Source organism: Dendroctonus ponderosae, unplaced genomic scaffold (genome assembly GCF_020466585.1).
Source record: "Dendroctonus ponderosae isolate FM_Combo_2020 unplaced genomic scaffold, Dpon_F_20191213v2 Dpon_F_20191213_5, whole genome shotgun sequence".
Taxonomy (NCBI): Eukaryota; Metazoa; Arthropoda; class Insecta; order Coleoptera; family Curculionidae; genus Dendroctonus; species Dendroctonus ponderosae.
In genome coordinates, this window is record NW_026018715.1 from 2,218,025 (window position 1) to 2,225,062 (window position 7,038).

The 7,038-nt window shown below is 34.0% G+C and overlaps 1 protein-coding gene across 1 annotated transcript in view; it reads right to left on the reverse strand.

The window, feature by feature from the left end:
- Positions 1 to 5,164, reverse strand: part of LOC109544361 (protein Tob1) — a 159,704-nt gene extending 154,540 nt beyond the window's left edge. Inside the window, exon 1 of the mRNA XM_019914491.2 lies at positions 5,000 to 5,164. The gene's annotated coding sequence lies outside the window, so the exon portion shown is untranslated. The remainder of the gene's footprint in view (positions 1 to 4,999) is intronic.
- Between the last annotated feature and the right edge of the window lie 1,874 nt (positions 5,165 to 7,038).

Here is a 7,038-nt window from a genome sequence, read left to right on the forward strand (position 1 = left end):
AAGCTGATTAACATTGCCCCATGCAATAAAATGCATTTCTGGGAAATATGTAACTACGTTTACTATGAATATTCCAGTTTATTGTAAAAATAACACTTTTCCAAGTTTTGTTTGTATTTCCTACATGCCTCCAGACAACATATCAATTCAAATGAACCTTTATTTTGATTAAACCTATACAGGGTGATTCAAAATTGACGTCATTGCCTTGAAGGGAACTTACTGAACACCTGTACAAATTGAGCAGGAGCTAATTAACAGAATGTATACTGAATACAGAATACAGTATCTGTACTCCTAAAACGCCCCCAGATAATACCTCCAGAAGAAGGACGCCAATTTTGAATTACCCAGTATACCTGTGTATAGCGCATTGCCAAATAGTGTTTTAATTATACAGTTTTCCATCGTTAATTTGGCGTTCTTCTTGTTCAGGTATGTTTCAAACAACGCTTTCTAAATTATGAATTGCGTATAAACATAGCTTCGTATTGTTTTCCATTTTGATAAAAAAATGCAGAACGTCAAAAATTCTGTGAGTTCCACTTCGAGCAGTTTTTGTAGTGGTTTTTACTTTAAGTTATCTATTTTAAGTTATAGATACGGTCATTTTCAAATATTTACATTTGTAATTATTGCTTCTCTGACTTGTATACCACAACAATTATGTTAAAATTTTTATTATTGATTTTTAATTAACTATGTGTGTCAAATTTGGTTCGAATTACTTTGCCAATTCGGATATAAAAACAAAAACAATTTTGAAAACTTTTAAGACCCTGCGCATCAAAAATGAAAAGAAAATGTTCTATATTCTCATAAGAGAGAATACAAATTTATATGACAAACATATTCTAAAATACGCTTTTCTAACCTTTCCTGAAACCCTGGCCCAAAAAGCTGGGCCACCCTGTATAAACATTTCAATGTTGAACGTACAATAATCTTTACATATTCGGTACAATATATATGTTTTTTTATTTTAAGGATGATTGTTTTTATAAAAGCCGTTTATTTCACATTACTAGTAGGTACTTTTTCTTCAATTGTTATCTGATCTAGTTCAGTTCTACCCTTGCACGCGGGATATTGCTCTTTTGTGTGTCTTTCTAGTCGTTATACGCGCTGTTGCCTGATAATTGCAGATTCAACATATTAATAGATCAAATATATAAGCGGACAAACGTCGTAAAATGTGTTATATTCGTGAATAACAAATAATTGAATACAAATAATACTCAGTCAATATGAAATTTAGAATAATATGTGTCTATTTCAAGATCTGATTAAAGCATTTGACAGGGTCGATTATTATTGGTATTTAGTTTATAGGCCAAGAAGAAATGCATTATTCTTTATTTAAAGCAAATTATAAACTTCTGGTCACATCGTTACATAGGACCCGGCTTATGGAAATACCTGAGAGAATAGAAGAGAACAGGGACCCAAATCCTTAAAAAAAGACTCTTTCGCGTCATTGCATAACTTCGTATCTCTGAATTATGTTTTCTGTAGTTCTATTGTTTTTCCTGTATTAACGGATAAAACTCAACTTTTATCTTAATAAAAGGCAACAAACTATAGTTTGAGACAACCGCTGAGTAATCCAAGAAATCTGTGGTTCCCGATTGAGTACATTTGAGAATATTCAAACGAGTGTCAACATTTCCCAAATTCTAGTCAATTTACGCTCAAATATAACAGATTCTCATATCAATAACCTAGAACCCTATCATTTGCACGAAAGTTTACTTGTATAGCGCATAAATCGGCAAAATTGAGCCAGTTTTTTTAAGTTAAAGTTAAAAAATTATACTATATATTTCTTATCAATGTTTTCAGTGACCTTGTTTCAGGTGTATTACGATGGCTTTATCTATAGCTGTTTTGCTCTACTTGAGTTTAGCAGTTTTCGAGGATAATTATTACAACTAGGCAGTAAAAGTGAACTATTCATCCAATTTTTAATAAAACAAACAAAATAGACAAAGAGCCAATTATAGAATTGGCAATACAAAAATCTTTTTATGTGAATGTTTTACACTAAATGAAAATACGCCATTTGAAATAATCATTTGGTTCCTGTTTAAACAATATTTTAGGTTTTTCCTTTGTTACATCGACTGGATTTAACTCATTCAGTGCATGTGCAGAATGTGCTCTAAAGTTTATTACAAGCGATCGGATTAAAACCTTGTTCCCAATGATGTTAATAGATCATTGGACGCCGCTTAGGAACCTGATTCCTTTCGCAAATCGGATCTTGTCGGTTCCTATAGAACTGAGTTAATGCGAGTTATGTGACGGTATTCAGGCAGTTTCCTGCGAAATTCGTCTTTGATAGAGTAAGTTCCGTAGGCGGCAGATTATGACAGATTATATCATTCGGTTGATGTTCCTGTTTCTCCCTTATTACTGCTAACGATAGAGAGTCTAGGGACTAAACGAGTCCAAACTAACCAAACACTTATTTCCGACACTGAAACAGTTTCTTAATGAGAATATTTTTTGAAACATTAGGAATATTTTTTTTTAATTTACCCTTGCTCGATTTAGATCGGCTAAAGTTTTTAACTAGGAAATGTCAGTTTTATTTAATGGTACCGTACTTTGTCCACCTTAGTGGGCCAGCTTGTAGGTATGTTGTATGTGTGTGAATTTATTAATTAAACTACTTTCTTTCTCAATATTAAAATTAAATACTGATATCGAGAATTTCAACTTAATTGTTTAGCCATTCGGAGTTAATCATTTTGAGAACTAACTTAAGGTTCTACAGAAATTTTGAAAAATGAGTACTATTTCTGTATTTCGACAGACGTTAGCTCAATTTCAATACTTACTTTTTCATGTCTAAAACACGAAAAATACTTTTCCTGTCTAAAAGACTAGAAAAGACTACAAAAGAAAGTAATTATTCGTAAAATATAATAATTAGTCAATTGACTAATGTTGCCGAAATTTTTTTATATAAGATATTTGCCTTTGACAGCATGGCATCGATGAACCAAATGACAAAACCGCTATTTATTAAGTATTATAATATTTATGTTGGTGTAATAGCTCGATTTTTTTTAAATTTATACATTAACCATGAGAAAAACTTTGTAGTTGCAAGCAAAGTACGGAAATAGTCAGTAAGCCCTACTTTAACTTTACGTTAGTAAGCCCTACTTTAATGTAGGTCTATGGTGATGTCACAGAATATTAAAACGACTAAAGATTCCAAATAAAACATTGTAAAATATGCCATACAGGCTATTACTTTTTGACGAAAATCGCAACCTCGCATTTGCGGTTAGTTTTTAAACCGTGCTCTTCAAGGGATAAACTCTATGACTCTCTTGAAAATCTATTCTGTTTTCTACATGGTAACTAACCCGTGCGTTGTTCATTACAAACAAATTTACTCTTGTCTTAGGATAGCTGTCAAAGGATGTTAAACTTATAGCAACTAAATATCTACAAGCTGAAGTTATGTCTGCAGTCACAATGCCGGAACAACTAATTGTTGAAAAAAGTGGACAAACCCTACCATTCTATGAAAATTGGACGGTTTCTAGTTCTGTAACAGAAAACGGATAGACATGGCTAAAAGATAAAAATAGTGTCCACATTGATTTGCCGATAATTTTCGCTGGGCACTAAATTGAAATTTCGAAGATATGAAACCTTGCATTATTTCAGCTGATTAGTCTATAGTTTTGTAAGACTAAATTATTCTTTTTTATTTGCCTCTTAGTTTCAGTTGTTACCTTTGTTTATTTGCTTATAAAACAGCAGGCATTTAAGTAATGTGAATTAGCTCAACGTCGTTTGCAAAAAAATGCTATTTTTCGTATATCTCAGTTTTAAGTGAGAATATATTTTAATATATCTATATTTTAAAACATTTTTTTGGTTGGCTCTGTACCCCCCAAAAACATCTCCAGGTGAATGAGGACAATTTATAAATTCGTATGTTATTATCGGAATTTCAAACCAAATCTCTAAAACTTGATTTAAAGCTCTAAATATAGCCAATTTTTTCCATAAGCATTATTTTCAGGCTTAAAATACATTTAAAAGAACACGAAACTTAACCGTATTTGAAATATGGAAGAATTAGTAGAAAATGTAAAGATAACACTTCAATTGAATATTTCCGAAATTTTGTATTCCAATACAATAAAATAAGCATTTCAACCAAGGAAAGGAACGATAACAATCGTAATAAGTAGCAACAAGAGCATTGAATACGTGTTTTCTGATTAATAAGCAAGGCAATATAAACAGCAAAATAATTTTAAGTTCGTACGCTGAGAGTAAGATCAATTGTTTTCTGGCAGAAGACATGCGACTTTACACGAAGTAGTAGGCGCCAGTTTTCAATTTTGTTAATTAGCATATTTTTAATGAATAAATACATTGTCAATGTATTTGTAAAGCAGTTTAAACCTCAGAGACTTATTGACGCTTGAAAGCAATACTCTAGTATATTAAGAAAATTATGCAAGTATGCAGCAAAAATAATCTATGCTCATCCAGTAGTTCAGTTTGTTTAAGTCTTCATTGAATATTCGTTACATATGCATCTACTAATTTGTTTATGGCTCACAAGGAAGCAGCGTTTCTCTATTTAGTATAACAATTCTACTGGCCTTTAACAGACACTTATTCAATTAACGCAAGTCAAGCAGAGTTGTACAACAGAGACAATAATCAACATCAATAATGTTTTCGATCCCTTTTCAAACCATTGCATATCTCAGTATTGAAATATCTATAAATAGTTCTTCGAATAGAAGTATGATCCGTATGATGAAATTATCTAGAAAATATTAGGCGAGAAAACATTGACTGGCATCGTTTTGGGTGAAATACTTATACATATCGTAACATGTTCAGTTGACATTGCCAATGTAGGGTAGGGTAGGATATTTGACGGTTAACTGATAACCTACATCACCATATGACCACTATGGTGGGGACTACACGGAGGTGGCGCCACGTTACTTACCAGAAACGTTAAACCCAGGATTGGAACCAGATGATACTCGCGACGCAGTACCAAATAAACAAACTGTACGATTAGATATAAAAGTAGAAAAATAGAAAAAATGTGGACTAGTTAGTTCGATCACTCTCCGGAGTAACACACTCGCGTCGCGCTCAGCGCTTATGCACAATGACGATGAGCGGCGCCCGTCGTCGATATATAACTTGCTTTTGCTCCACAACGAGTTGACGTCACGTGTGACGTCACGGCGTCGTTGCCTAGACGACGGTTTGTTTATCGGTCGGTCTCGCTCAGTTGCGTCATCAACGGACATTAATGCCCAGCCGCCCTGGAAGAGCTCTGGAAACGGGGTCCGGGAAGCGATACGTGGGCGGATGTTGTTTCGGGTTTCCGTTTGCTCCTACATTTTTCTCTACTGTAGAATCAAGAGTACATCACTAATGCCGTCTACATCAATTTAATAAACAGGAGATTCATGTTTGTTTAAAAACCTTAATTCGCAATTATTTGTTAACTTGTACTCGAAAATTACATATTTTGAACTCTAGCGGACAGTAAGTCCAAAGTGGTCGACAGCTGTGATCAAAGAAATTTTTTTTTATACATGTTTATATACAGGCTGCTTTTAAAATGTCTGTATGAAACGCTACCATAGATTCCTGGAGTGTAAACACTCCAGTATGATATAGACTAATTTCTTTAAGCCAAAAGTAAAAAGAAAATAGAAAATCCTGTTTGTAATGCGATCGAAGTAATCTGAACGAAATTTCTTATCGGGGCTTTTTGGGGGACGATAAATTAGAATCTGTTAACATTAGCACATTGAAGAGAGATATGCAAATCCCAATTAAAAAAGTATATTTTTTATCGCCCAGTATAATAATTATTTGTGACCCGCCTTGAATTTGTACACATGCTTTATGAAAAAAAGGGTCTCTTGATAGAAGACTCTCAAGGCATTTTTTTTGAGATATTTAAAATCTAAATAATAAATAATTAATAAATAGCTGTAATTTTAAGTTTAACTATTTGCCTTTATTAAATGTTTGAACTGATTTCTTTTAACATCTCTACAAAGAGTAGCTCGATGTACAAAGTTAAAATAGATCATCTACCCATCAGTTCCTCTTAAAATATCTACTGAATTTTGAAATCGTCTCCACAAATAATCTTTTTTATTTACCTACGGGCATTGAGCGCCCGTAGGTAAATAAAAATAAAATAAATATAAAAAAAATAAAAACCTTAGAGTCCGCACAATGCAAGGGAGTCAAATCCAGCAAACGCGGTGGCCAAATGACCATGGTGACCAAATGAGAAGCATTTGCTCCTCTACCGATCCATCGGCGTGGGTAATGCTGATTCAACTAAAGGGTGTTTTTCAGAGGTTTGTTTTTGACCAGTATGATTTGCCATTTCATAATGAATAGACTTGCGCCCGAAAAGTGGTTTGAAAATCGGTGTTAAGTTTGCCAACAAGATCGTATGATCTTAATGTTCCCCAAAAACTTTTTGTTCAGCGACTCGTTTTTGGTCCAATGACTACGCCAATAAACAACGTTGGGGGATTTAGAGCGACGAAACCCCAGAAGCCATTATTCAGACGGCGTTATATCCACAGAACCTCACTGTTCGATGTGCTTTATTGTCTGGTGGAATCAAAGTGGTTCGGCTTCCAGATTGCTCTTCAATCGAGCCATCCGCGACGCCTATATGCGCGAAATCCAATTCAAGCTATAACGGGATGCAATTGGTTTTTCAATAAAGCGTGTATCATGACCTTAACATGATTTTTACGAGTTTTATTTTAAGACCACTTTTCAGTTGCGGATACCTTTGATAAATTATTATCACATAATCGTCATCTTCATCATACTCAGCCTCTCTACGTCCAACTCTCGACATAGGCCTCTCCTATTCTTCATCATTCACTTCTCTCGGTCGTTTGACTCATCCATTGGGTACCTGCCAGTCTCTAGATATAATATTCGGTTCCTTTAGTTGTTCTGGGCCTCCACTCAGTTGTCTTCCTGGTCCAT